Source organism: Struthio camelus, chromosome 31 (genome assembly GCF_040807025.1).
Source record: "Struthio camelus isolate bStrCam1 chromosome 31, bStrCam1.hap1, whole genome shotgun sequence".
Taxonomy (NCBI): Eukaryota; Metazoa; Chordata; class Aves; order Struthioniformes; family Struthionidae; genus Struthio; species Struthio camelus.
This window is the reverse complement of record NC_090972.1, coordinates 2,632,567-2,646,214: the sequence shown is the minus strand read 5'-3', so window position 1 is coordinate 2,646,214 and position 13,648 is coordinate 2,632,567.

Below are 13,648 nucleotides of genomic sequence, written 5' to 3'. Positions count from 1 at the left end.
CCCTGGTCAGAAGAGCGCCTTTGAGAGGGCGTTGGAGGCTGTGGAGGAAGACCTCCGGGACATCGTTGAGGAAACATCGGAGGAGTGGTTGACGCAGCTGGTGGCATGTACCGCCGCAGTGAGACTGAAACATCGGAGGAAGTACCGAGCGAAACCCGCGCCGGAAAAAGCGGAGAGGAGGTGGATGAAGAACAGGGCGCTGAGAAGAGGCCTGTACCTGAGATACCAGCGGCTTTTTGAGCTCGATCGTAGGAAGCTCGCTGGTATCATCTTGGATACCATTGAATGTATCCAGTGTCCCCTCCTGATGGATGTGCTCTCTTGCACGTTCAGAAGGAAGTGGGAGGAGGTCGGCCCCTTCGCTGGTCTCGGTACGTTCTGTAGTGCCGGAGAAGCGGACAATTGTGCATTCAAGAAGATGATCTCCCCTGCGGAGGTCCGGAAGAACATTGCGGAAATGAATAAGAGCTCCGCCCCGGGTCCAGATGGGCTGACGTTGGGGGACGTTATGAAGCAAGACCCCCAAGGCACCCAGTTAGCTGAATTGTTCAACTTGTGGCTGCTGGCCGGGAAGATTCCTGACGGAATCAAGGAATGCAGAACGATTTTAATACCAAAATCCACTGATCCTAATCTGCGAGGGGACATTAACAACTGGCGGCCCATCACCATCGGGTCGATTATTCCACGCTTGTTCTCTCGGATGCTGACAGCACCCCTGCCGCGAGTGGTGTCCGATCAACATGTGTGGGTGGCAAGCCAGATTCCAAACATTCAGGCTTGCCAGCTACACCGAGTTGCTCAGTCCTCTGATACCATCATGGGGGCTATTGTCCTTGAAGAGGGGACCCAGAGGGAGTATGAGAAGGTATGGATCGCTGTGGGAGGGAGAGCTGACAAGATTCCATCAATTGCGGATGAGCAGGGGCAGAGGCAGGTTGGAGGGAGAGCACTCGCGTGCTGATGAGGAGGTCGTCCGTGCTGCCTCAGCTGAGCGGGCAGGAGCTGGAGGCAGGCGTGTGAGGACATGTAGGGCTGTGAGATGTCGGCCAAGAGAGAAGCCATGTTTTGTGGAGGTAAGGGGTCTTGGGGGAATGGTGCTGCAGGTGGGACAGGGACTGGGAGAGCCTTTGTGGAAGGCCCCTACCCAAAGCCTGACCCCTAACCTGAAGCCCTACCCTTCCACCTTGCCTCCTTGCCCTCTCTCTTTGCTAAGGCCAAAGCCAAAGTGCTATGGTGAAGCCTGAATCTCTGCCCCATGACCCTAACTCTTTGCCTGTGCCTGAAGCTAATCCCATGCCCTGATCCCTTGCCTTGAAGCACTAGACTGGGCTCTAGCCCTCACTCCTACCCAAACCCAAAACCTTCTGCCACAAAACTCTAGCCCAAACCCCCAAGCCTGAGCACAAACCCCAAGCCCAACACTCAAGCAGAACCCACAGCTTTCCCTAATCCCACTAAGCGCAAAGCCCAAAGCCTCCACTGGAGCCCAAAGCCTCCACTGGTGCACTGTAGCCCAGCGGAGGGCTACAAAGATGATGAGGGGACTGGAGCCTCTCTCCTCTGAAGAAAGGCTGAGAGAGCTGGGCCTCTTGAGCCTGGAGAAGAGAAGACTGAGAGGCAATCTCATCGATGTCTACAAGTATCTGAAGGGAGGGTGTCGAGAGGATGGGGCCACACTCCTCTCCGTGGTGCCCAGTGACAGGACGAGAGGCAACGGGCACAAACTGAAACACAGGCAGTTCCAAAAACTTCTTGACTGGGAGGGTGACTGAGCACTGGAAGAGGTTGCCCAGAGAGGCTGTGGAGTCTCCTTCGCTGCAGATACTCAAAACCCGTCTGGACACGATCCTGGGCAATGTGCTCTAGAGGACCCTGCTTGAGCAGCGGGGGTTGGACTCGATGATCTCCGGAGGTCCCTTCCAACCTCAGCCATTCTGTGATTCTGTGATATTGAGCCCCACCTCAGAGGAAATTACAACAAACTCTTCAAGCCAGATTTGATTGTAGTTAAAGAGGGTCGGGCGAAGGTGGTGGACCTTACGCTCCGTTATGAAAGTAACTTGTCATCTGTATGTGGTGCAGCAGAGGAAACATCCCGGAAACATCAACATCTGGAGGAACAAGTGAGAAGTTTGACGAGAGCTGGCGAGGTCGAGTTCCTGGGGTTCCCGCTTGGAGCAAGAGGGAAGGGGTACAACGGCAATGACGGACTCCTCGCTGACCTTGGACTCTCTGTTAGAATCACAGAATCACAGAATCACAGCTTACTCTGTCTTCTGTACTGCTGAATTTTGCTCTTGCCCAGCTCCCTTGCGGTCGAGCTGTTTCCTTTTGGGACGTGGGATCTTGTCCCCTGATGACTCACTATTATGACACAGGCGGACAGGCCACCTGAAATCCAACCCGGAAAAGGTGCCATAGAAATTCTATGGTTCGTTCAGTAGCCAAATGCCTCGTCATCTAAATAGTGACGTGCATGGATGGATGAACGAGATTCCCACTGTCCCTACCTACTCTCCAGCGAAACCACAGCCAAGGGAGTGGGCTTGGCGGAACCAGCGGGGAAAGGAGACCCTGTTGAGCTTGACTCTAGTCTGGCGCTGTGAAGAGACATGAGAGGCGGGAGTAACTATGACTCTCTGAAGACGGGACCATAGTTACTGACTGGGCTGAGCTGCGGAGGCAACACCTCCTCGTGGTCCCGCTGGATGCCCAGTCGTGGGTAACCAAGTTTGCCTCTGCTGGGCCAGTGTGCGGTGTTATAGTTGCTTCCTCCCTATCGACTGGCTTCACCGACCACTCGATAGTTCCTCGAGGTGAATCAAAACCTTGATTACCTTGGAGGTAACCAAGTTTGCCTCCGCCCCAGTGTGCGGTGTTAGAGTTGCTTCCTCCCTATCGACTGGCTTCACCGACCACTCGATAGTCTTCTCCCATCGCCGAGAAGAGCTATAAGTCCGTGCGAAGGGGAGGTACTGGCTGAGAGAGCGAGGACTGAAACGCTTAGGATGGAATATAGGAAGATTATTGCGGAAAAGGTTCGAGGGGCTTCCCTCACCCCTCGTCAGAAGAGTGCCTTTGAGAGGGCTCTGGAGGCTGTGGAGGAAGACCTCCGGGACATCGTTGAGGAAACGTCGGAGGAGTGGTTGACGCAGCTGGTGGCATGTACCGCCACACTGAAGCTGAAACATCGGAGGAAGTACCGAGCGAAAGCCGCGCCGGAAAAAGCAGAGAGGAGGTGGATGAAGAACAGGGCGGTGAGAAGAGGGCTGTTCTGCAGAACGATTTTAATACCGAAATCCTCTGATCCTAGTCTGTGAGTGGACATTAACCACTGGCGGCCCATTACCATCGGGTCGGGTGGATCCTTGGGTGGGTCTCTCCCATCCGGAGCTGCTGGAGAAGCTGAGCACATGGGTTAAGAACAATGGGGTAGCCCCGCTTAAACCGCTCCAGAAGGTGGAGATCTTGAGGACCTATGCCATCCCACGGCTTCTGTATGCAGCGGATCAGGCCGGTGTCATCGCCACGTACCTCCACTCCCTGGACCTGATGGTAAGATCTGCGGTGAAGAGCTGGCTTCACTTACCTTCCAGTACTTGTGATGCCATCCTATACGCCAGCTACAAGGACGGCGGTCTCGGAATCGGGCGGCTGGCGAGCCAGATTCCGAACATCCAGGCTCGTCAGCTGCACCGTGTCGCCCAGTCCTCCGACAACATCACGAGGACCGTGGTCCTCGAGGAGGGCATCCAAAGGGAGATGGAGAAGGTGTGGATTGCCGCAGGAGGAAGGGCCGACAAGATTCCGCTCATCGGGGAGGAGTACCCTATGGTCATCTCCGCTGCCCTGGAAGGTGATGAGACGAGATCCGAAGGGGAAACTCCTGCTCCCAGGGTCATCTACCCTTTTGCTAGTAAATGGAGAAAGAAAGAACTCGAGAACTGGGCCAATCTAATATCTCCAGGCCGCGGCATCAGAAATTGTGAAAACGATGCCATTAGTAATGATTGGCTGGTCCACAATCGGGGCATTCCTCACAAGAAGTTATTAACAGCAATACAACGACGTGCCAATGTCTATCCCATGCGGGAGCATTTGGCGTGAGGACTGGGAGAGGGTGTTCTGAAGGGGTGCGGGCATTGTCCAGCGGAATGGGAAGCTTGTTCTCCTATTACTGGATATTGTCCTGCTGTTCTGGACGCCCCGGATTAAAAGGCATAACATCTTGTGTAGTATGCTGGCTGAGGAGGCTCAAAGGCTGGGGTGGGAGCTGTATACCTCTACTACCTCTACCTGTACCTGGCCCTGGGGAGGCCTCACCTGGGAGTACTGTGTCCAATTCTGGACTCCCCAGTACAAGAGAGACATGGCGCTCCTGGAGAGAGTTCAGCGGAGGGCTACAAAGATGATGAGGGGACTGGAGCCTCTCTCCCCTGAAGAAAGGCTGAGAGAGCTGGGCCTCTTGAGCCTGGAGAAGAGAAGACTGAGAGGCGATCTCATCAATGTCTACAAGTATCTGAAGGGAGGGTGTCGAGAGGATGGGGCCACACTCCTCTCCGTGGTGCCCAGTGACAGGACAAGAGGCAACGGGCACAAACTGAAACACAGGCAGTTCCATCTGAACATGAGGAAAAACTTCTTGACTGGGAGGGTGACAGAGCACTGGAAGAGGTTTCCCAGAGAGGCTGTGGAGTCTCCTTCACTGGAGATAGTCAAAACCTGCCTGGATGCAATCCTGGGAAACGTGCTCTAGAGGACCCTGCTTGAGCAGCGGGGGTTGGACTAGATGATCTCCGGAGGTCCCTCTCCTTCACTGGAGATACTCAAAACCTGCCTGGATGCAATCCTGGGAAACGTGCTCTAGAGGACCCTGCTTGAGCAGCGGGGGTTGGACTAGATGATCTCCGGAGGTCCCTCTCCTTCACTGGAGATACTCAAAACCTGCCTGGATGCAATCCTGGGAAACGTGCTCTTGAGGACCCTGCTTGAGCAGCGGGGGTTGGACTAGATGATCTCTGGAGGTCCCTTCCAACCTAAACCATTCTTTGATTCTGTGAGGCCTAAACCCGAAGCTGCTCCCCCAAAGCCCCTAACCGTCCAGCCCTCTTGTCAGCCTAGCTCAAAGGCATTTGTAGCCTGGGAGGCAGAGCAAGCTCAAGTGCTCAAGTTAAGGGCGAGGGGCAGCGCAGGAGGGCTGAGAGGTTGTGGGAGGATGGAGGAAGAGGCAGGTTGGAGGGAGAGCGCGGAGAGCGCTTGGTTGTTGACAGAAAGTTCCCTTCTGTTTCAGCACATGGCTGCCCGGGGGAAGAGGACAGCTGTGAGGACATGAAGGGCTTCCTCATCTGGGACAGAGCGGACCTCTCCAATAGCATCTCTGCAATACAAAGCAATCTCTTCAGTTCAGTACCTGAATGCTGGGCTCTTCTTCCAAAGCTGGAGTCACAAATGTTGCCAAGGAATGGTGTCCTCTTAGGGAAGGAGGGTGAGATTCAGGGCTTCCTTGTTGGGCCGTGTGACAATGGAGATGGTGAATGATCCCAGAGTTACATCCTGAGGCTGGGCCACATGTGGTTGGGCTGGTGGCAGACGACCATCCCCCTGGAGAGGAAACAAGGTGCCAGGGGAGCTCAGAGCATTTCTGGGAACATGAGACAGTGGGAGTGGGCACTGAGTGGAGCCTCACAACACAAGAGACCATTCAAGGTAGTCTCTGAGCGGTAGGAGCAAAATCAACAAACGCAAAGGCAAAGGAAGGCTCTGCAATCCTAGGAGAGGCAGGGGACATCCTACTAGGAGGCTCAGGGAAGGGAGCCTGCAGAGTCATCCATGGCACCCTCTTTGAAACGCCATAGGCTAGGCCCAGTGCAGCCCCATCACACATCTTGTGCCCTTGGCAATGCTCCCACAGCCATAGGAAATGGGAGGCGGGGACTGCCAGCAGCATGATAACCATCCTCTTGGGTCTGCTTTGTGCTCTGACAAGCATGGCCGCTGTGGACTTTCCCCATGGCCTCCTGGCACCACTGTTGTCTCTCTCTGCTGAGCAGCAGTGCCTGCACAGAGCCCTGCAGGGAGCGCAGGGCAGGGGGTCCTGGAACGGCTGGCCAGCCCAGCATGGACACCCTCACCTGGGGAGAGGCTCTGTCTGGGGAGCAAGGAGGTGTCTGGAGGGGAGCAAGGGGGCGGTGGTGTGTGGGACAGGAGGGAATGAGAAAGAGAATCCTGTTTCTGCATCCACCAGCTTGGGGAAGGCTGCTCTGTCAGTGGAGCAGCACGAGTTGCCTGAAGAGCCCCCAGGGCCAGGGCTCTTGCGCTGCCCAGAAGAGAAGGGCTGGCACGGAGGTGCCATAGGCAGCCTTGGGAATAGGGACTATCCTGGAAAGGAGAAGAGGGGAGAAAGGGAGTCACTAGCTTCTGTTTCCCTGTGCCATTGCTGGCCTCCAGCCCTGAGGCCGATGGAGAGGTTTTCACGCCCTCTTCCCTGCTCTGCTGGGCTGGGGAGAGAGCAGGGAGGTGAAGAGAGACAGCAGGCTGAACCGGTCTGGAAAGTGCCTTGGAGAGGCAAACCCCCGGGTTCAGCAGCACACTTGTGTGAAGAGGCAGGCTGGGGGCACCCACCAGTGTGCTCCTGGCTCCCACCTAGGCCTCATGAAAGCACACGAAGGGCCAGAAGAGAGGAGCCTGCTCTATGCCCTTGTTGCCCAAACACACCAGGAAAACTGCCCCAGGTCTTTTGTCAGGGAGCCAGCCCCTCACATCAGCCATTCCCAGTGCTGGCTGTTTATCCTAGTGCTGCGGGGTCACATTTGGCACGTGGCCAGCTCCATCCTCCTGCGCGGCTCATTTTTGCAATTGTGAGGACTGCCCCGAGGGCGAGGGGGTGCTTCTGCCCCCCTTGAATGCACCCTGCCCCATGTGGTGCCTGCACAGCAGGGCTGTGCAACTGCAGTCAGAGCAGCAGGGCTCAGCTGACCTAGGGTCTGGATGCAGCTGGGAGCCAGGATGCTCCTCGCTGCTCCACTTCAAAAGGGCAACTCGTCTGCACAGAGCAGGAACCAGCTCTCCAGGTGTCACGTGTCCTGGGAAGCCCTTTCGGGTGAGCAACCTTAGGACAAAGGCTGCTAGATGGCTGATTGCCCACAGGCTCATTGGGGAAGGCCGCCTGCTGTTGGTCTCACTGCCAGCCTCACTATGGCAGCTGGCAGTGTTTGCCCCAGGGCTGCCCCACACCATCACAGCCCCCAACACTGTGGGCCCAGCTCATCCCCTCTGCAGGAAGCTTCTGCCAGAACCATTGCCCAGCCCTGGCCCCTCCTCCCAGGCTGTGGCAGGGGTGTCTCTCCCATGTCTCACCCTCACCCCAGGGACAGGTGAGGCCATTTCCCCCTGGGGAACAGGCTCCACAGAAGGGCCTCCAGGCCTGAGCCATCTCTGCCAGATCCCAGCCTCCGCGAGTGGCACCTCCGTTGCACCCATGTATCTCTAGCCTGCTTGGACCTTGGCCACGTGTCATAGTCTCTGTCTCCAGCCCTGCCTCTCCCTGCATCTTGTATTGCTCCTGACTGGTGGAGCAGAAAATCCCACCATTCCCTGACGGGATTCTGGACTTGACACTTGTTCAACTGGTTATCCACCTGGAACCCCAGCTGTGGACTTTCAGCAAAGATGTGTTCTAGGCACTCGGCCCTAGCCAGTCCGCTCCTGCTTCAGCAAATTATTCCCACCCCTGAGGCAGGAATTTGCAGCTGCCTTGCTTGAAATAAGTGAGGCGCCCATCAGCCCATTTCTGCAGCCTGTCAAGTTCCCTAAGACGAGCCATGTCAGTAGGGCCAGTTAGTGCACTCAGGGCCCTGGCAGAAGCCCCCTCTCCCAGCAAGCTGTGTCCTCAACCTTACATAGACCTGGGTTCAGGGTGTGGTTTTAGGGCTATTTCAGGGGACACTGCCTGAAAACAGGGGTGGGGAAGCGCGAAAGGGACATAGTATCAGAGACTTGTGGCAGCGTGGGCAGGTGCCAGCTGCCTATGAGCTGCCCCCAACGCTGGGCAGGCTTGGGGAGGAAAGGCCTGAGGCATTCCTGGGGAGCCCCGCAGGGCCACATGGGCTCTGGGGAAAGGCTCCAAGCTGGCTCCAGGGAGCCCCACAGGACTGGGCAGGCTTTGGGGGAAGGGTCAGAGCCAGCCCCAGAGAGCCCCACAGGGCCTGGCAGGCTCAGCGGGGAAGGGTCCAAGTTGGCTCCAGGGAGCCCCACAGGGACGGGCAGCACTGGTGGAGGGGGGCTTGGGGAGAGGGTTCACTCAAGTGCCCGTGATGGGAACCGGGGTCAGACCCCGTCCAGGGATTGCCAGGCAAGTCCCTAGTGACAAGGCAGGTCTGAGGTCAAGCTGGAAAGACAGGCCACAGGCCAGGGTGCAGATCACCAAAGGCCATGACCAGGCATAGGCATGGCTGTGATGGAGCTGCACACACATCCTCCTACAGCAGCATTCAGGCAGGGACTGACCGTCCAGGCGTCAGCTTAAATGGAGCTCCTGGGCCCATAGGCACAAACTGGCTTCAACAACTAGCTACATGCCTTCTCCTCTCATTAGTGGCACACAGGAAGGAGTGAACAAGGTTCCTACTGTCCCTACCTACTATGTCCCTGCCTACTAGACAAGGTAAGAGCCTAAGTTCAAGGAAGAAGGCATCTGTTCTGGCACTGTGGTAACAAAATCCAAATTTGACGTGGCTGATGCCTTGATTCTGCTGAGTGATTCCTGGGAAGGTATGCAGAAAAGCATTTAATTAGGAGGAACCTTCTGTGAGTCCATGGGGCTTATGTCAGAGCCCTGAGTGCACTAAGAAGCCTGAATGGCCCTGAGCAGCTTCCCCTGGGCCCTGACCGGCCAAGGCCCCTGCCATGTGACCTGAGTTATGCCCCTGGGCTCCTGGTTCCCTGTCCCTTAGGGAGTGGCTGACCTTTGCTGCTCCCTCACAGCTCAAAGCTCAAGAGGGCAAACGTCACTTTTTTTTTTTTTTAATTAAATCTACTAAATAGCCTGTAAGCCATGTGTGCTGTTTAGTACGGGCTTGACTATGCCGGAACCAGGCAACTCTGGAAAGTATCTGGGTCTTTGTGTCAACCCCTCAACTGGATTGCCCCAACCAGAGCTGCAAGAGAAACCTGAGCCTCACCTACTGAGTGTCAGACGGGTGCTGCTAAGACCATAGCAGAAAGTTCATATCTTGAACAGGTATGCATTCCCAAGATCATTTTTCTCCCCAGCTATGTGAATTAAAAAAAAAAAGCTATAATTTTATCTCACTGTCCATGTGGATATAAAATCCGCATGCCTCCATAACTTCAATTTAAGCATAAGAGCTAAGTTAACGACTGGCTACATCTGCCTGATTGTGTATGGGACTTTAGATTTTATTCAAGGACTTCCTCACAGGCAGGAGAAGGTGCTCATTTATGTATCTGTGTCCTTGCATGCACCATTTGGACTTTTTTTCCCCTTTTAATATGTTGGCTCTCCCCCCACCACTCATTCCTTGTCACCTGCTTGCTCATTCACATTCCCTTCTCTCCCTGGCCCTGGCTGTCCCTAAATGTCATGGCCAGCATGTCATCGGGGGCAGAGGAAGACTCCCTGACACCAGGCTGACCAGCTCCCCCCCCTCCCCCGCCACATCTCCCACCACCACCGCAAGGCACACAGCACCCACAGTGGGGCTATCCCGCATCCCCTTGCGCTTGGCTTGCCCCCAAACTCACTAGAGTGCTAGGAAAAAAACAAAACCCAAAACAAAACCCAAACCAAAAAACACCATCCCAACAGTGGCATCTCATGGTGCAGCCCAGGCCACAGCATGGGCTGCGTTTGCACAGGGCCTCCCACTTCCTCTGCATCTCCTAGGTCTCTTCACAGCACCAAACTAGAGTCAAACTCCACAGGCTCTGGCTTCTTTCCTTGCTGATTGCACCAGGCCTTTTCCCCTGGCCAGGGGCCAGCTGGAGACAGCCAGGGCCCTGCGTGCCCTAAGAGGCCTTAACTGGAAGCCTTCATTGCTCTGACCAGCCTCCCCTGGGGCCTCCACCCACTCACTCCCTCTGTCCAGGGGCTCCATTAATACTCAGCTTGGGGCCTTTCAGCCTGTGCTGGAGCTCTGGTGGGGGGGGGGGGGGGTGTGTGCGTGCGTGCGTGCTCCAGCTCTGTTTCTCAAGTGCTGCTTGGGCTCCCTGAGAGGGCTTTGGATGGGGCTTGTTATGCTGCCTTACCTGATGAGCCCTGGGCTCTCAAGAGGACCTCCTCTGCTCTGCTGAGCTCTGTGTGGTGCTGTGGGACTTTGCCTGCTTGGTGAGCTCACTCTCTGGCCTGTGTTGTGGCCCCAGCCTGTTGACTGCTGGCTTGCCTTCCCTTCGGGTAGAGCCCTGCTCCTCCTGCTGCTTGCTACTGGTGAGCTCAGGCCACCTCCAACCCTGAGCTGAGCACCGGGAGGCCTGGCCCTGCAGTTGCATTGGGGCCTGGGCCCCGAGCGCTCCTGCAGGGTGCCTCCCCCCAGGGCCTCTGGAGTTCTCCAGGAGGCTGTGGTCAGCATGCAGAGGCACAGCACAGCCCTGCAGGCTCTGTTGGCTTCCCCTGGGCCCAGAGCATCCCTTGCTTCCCCAGCTCCCTGAACCCTTTCAGGAGCACTGAGCAAGGGACTGGGGGCTCCTCACTCAGGGCAGGCTTCTGCTTCCTCAGAGCCCTTCCCAGCACAGACCAGCTGCTCAGCAGCCATCCCCTGGCTCTCCAGGGTGGCCCTAGCCTGCCTTGCTCCCTTTATGGAGCACAAGGACCTGATTGTCCAGACCCTGAGGACCTCTCTGTGGCTTGTCAGTGTGCAGCTGTGGCTGAGGTAGCCTTGCTGGAGCTCTGGCAGGGCAGTCACTCAGCTGCTGCCTGTCCACTTCCAAGGAGGAAGCTGGGTGAGGAGGATGGCCAGGGTGGCTCCTGCCCAGGGCCTCAGGCAGCTCTCAGACCTGCTTCTCACTGTGCACAGGCACCTCATGGTATGCCTGAGAGTGCCGTGGGAGCCTTGGGGGAGCTCAGCCGTGCTTTTCCTCACGCCCTCCCCCTTAGCACTCCCAAAGGAGGAGCCTATGGAGCAAGGTGCCATGCAAGCTCATCCCAGGAGCAAGAGCACAGATGGAGGGAAGGGGCATGCTTTCACTGTGTGTGGGAGGGGAGGGAGGATGGGGAGGGGAGAGGCCTGCAGCTCTGACTCCCCCAGGTGTCAAGACCATACCTTCTCCTGGACGTCCCTGGCAATGCTCCTAGGTGAGTGCAGCGACTGTGCGGATCTTTTCAGAAAGAAGGGTGCAGAAACCCTACCACTCCCTTGCTGCTGCTTTTTTCTTCTTGTTTTTTTTTTCTTTAATGTGGGGAGAAGAAAGGATGGCCCTGTGGAGATTACAGGGGGCTGAACGCCATGGGAGTAAAGAACTGGCAGCCCCGTTTCTCTTAGCAGTGCTCTTGGAATGCCTACAGGGGACTCGCTTGTTCATAAAGCTGGGCCTGCAAGAGGGGGCCCAGTATGTTGTCAATGATGTGCTGGAGGAATTTCTTGATGCCTGTGTTCTGGCATAACTGCCACGTGCCCTCCTGAGCTGGCAACCCCTGCTACTGTGCAAGGGATGTAGCTGCTTTTGGCATGTGTTACCTTGTGTGGGCAGTTCTTGAGGCAGGATTATTCCTCCTGCAGCTCCCAGAAGAGCTCTCCTCTGGCAGAGGACTTCTTGGTGGACGCCAGAAGCACAAGCACCTTCTGTACAATGGAAATGGGCACTGAGCAGAGTCCCCTTCCTAGGCCACCTAGACCCCAGCTGGCCTTTTGCTGGAGAAGCAGCTGCCTCAGACTGAGCCATTGGGGCCACCATGTCCCAGAGGGTTGCCCCAAAGCAAGAACTCTACCCTTGGGCCTTCTTCTCTAGGCAGCTCCCTCCCACTGAGGGCAAGTAGGATTCTGGGGACAAGGCGGCTCTGGTGATCAAAGCTGCCTTTGAGGGGTGGCAGCACCTTCTCAAGGGAGCGGAAGAATGGACAGTGGTGCTCACCAAGCCCTGTATCTTCTCTTGCTGTTGGGGAATGAAGGGCCTCTCTCGCCAGGAGGACAACCAAGATTTGGATGCGCACCTTGCCTGTGAAGGCCCTGTGCTTTTTCCTTGCAGATGCTTCCTCACTGCCACAGCAGAGCAGGAACATCTTGCAGAAGCAACACTCCTCACTCTGCCAAATGGGCAGAATTTGCTGTGCCACAGCAAGTGACCTGCTCTTGGCACCCCGTTGTGCTGGCGCAGCATGGTGCTAGCCCAGCCTCCCCTAGCCTGTGACAAGAGGATGGCTGCCTGCACTGGGGCAGGCAGATGTATAGCCTGTACAGACTGCTGTTAGCACTGCTCCTCCCTGTGCCGAGCACTTGGCCCCGAAAGTGGGGCTGCCTTTGTGTTCACCCGCCCACCTCACTGAGGAAGTGAACAAATCATCAGGGTAGTGGTATTCCACCAGTGGCCAGGCTGCAGTGCAGGTCACGCACATGCAGGGCTTCCCACTGATTCTACAGCACCAGACTAGAGTCAGGCTCAACAGGGTCCTCTTTCCCTGCTGATTCGGCCAAGCCTGTTCCCTTGGCTGTAGTTTTGCTGGAGAGTAGGTAGGGACAGTGGGAATCTCGTTCATCCATTCATGAATGTCCCTAATTAGAGGATGAGGCATTTGGCTACTTATGGACCATGAATTTCATGACACCTTGTCCGAGTTGAGATTTGGTAGGTGGCCCATCCGCCCTCGGCCAAGCCAGTGGCATGCATCATTTGGGAACAAGATCTCCGTCCCGCCTACCTCCATTCGCTCAACCACAAGGGAGCCAGGCAAGAGCAAAAGGCAACGGTACAGAAGACTGAGCCGACTCCTGTTGCCTCCGTGAAGAATTTTACTGTTGCCTTCCAAGGCGGCCTTTGAATAACTTAAGTCACAGCCGTTAATTTAGGCAGTTCAGTAAATCCACACTTACCTCTCCTGGTAAAGACGTGGAAGATGTGAACTGAGGAGAAGAGAGCTCTTGGAGAGAAGAGCATCGCCACCTCTTTTGGCAGCTGGTGGAGAGCCCCAGGTTGGCCAAGAACCCATCGTTGCCCTTGAACTACTTCCCTGGAGAGCTGACTGGGAAGCCCAGGATCTCCACTTCTTCCCTGGTCATCATCCTCTTCAGCTGCTCCCTCAGGCGCTGAGAGTTTTGCGCCTTCTCTGCCACTGCCTCACCTAAAGATGACAAGACACTCTCAGAATGGACAGTCACGTCCACCACGTTGCCCTGAGATCCCTTAACCACGACCCAACCTGGCTGGAAGAGTTTGTTGTTATTATCTCTGATGTTGGGCTCTAAATAGGGTCTGCGCTGTGAGTCGGCCGGGTGAGGGTGGGAGGAGGAGGCCGCTACACCGGTAGCGGCCCCAGGTAGGGGGGGCAGAAGCCGGGTCGGGCAGAGCGAGGCAGGCGCGCCGGATGGCAGAGTGCCGGGGCAGGGCGGGGGGGAGGGAAGGAAGGGTGCTGCCGACGGCCATGGCGGGAGACTGAGAGCACCGGCCAGGGAGGAGAAGGGATGCGCTGGGGCTCGGC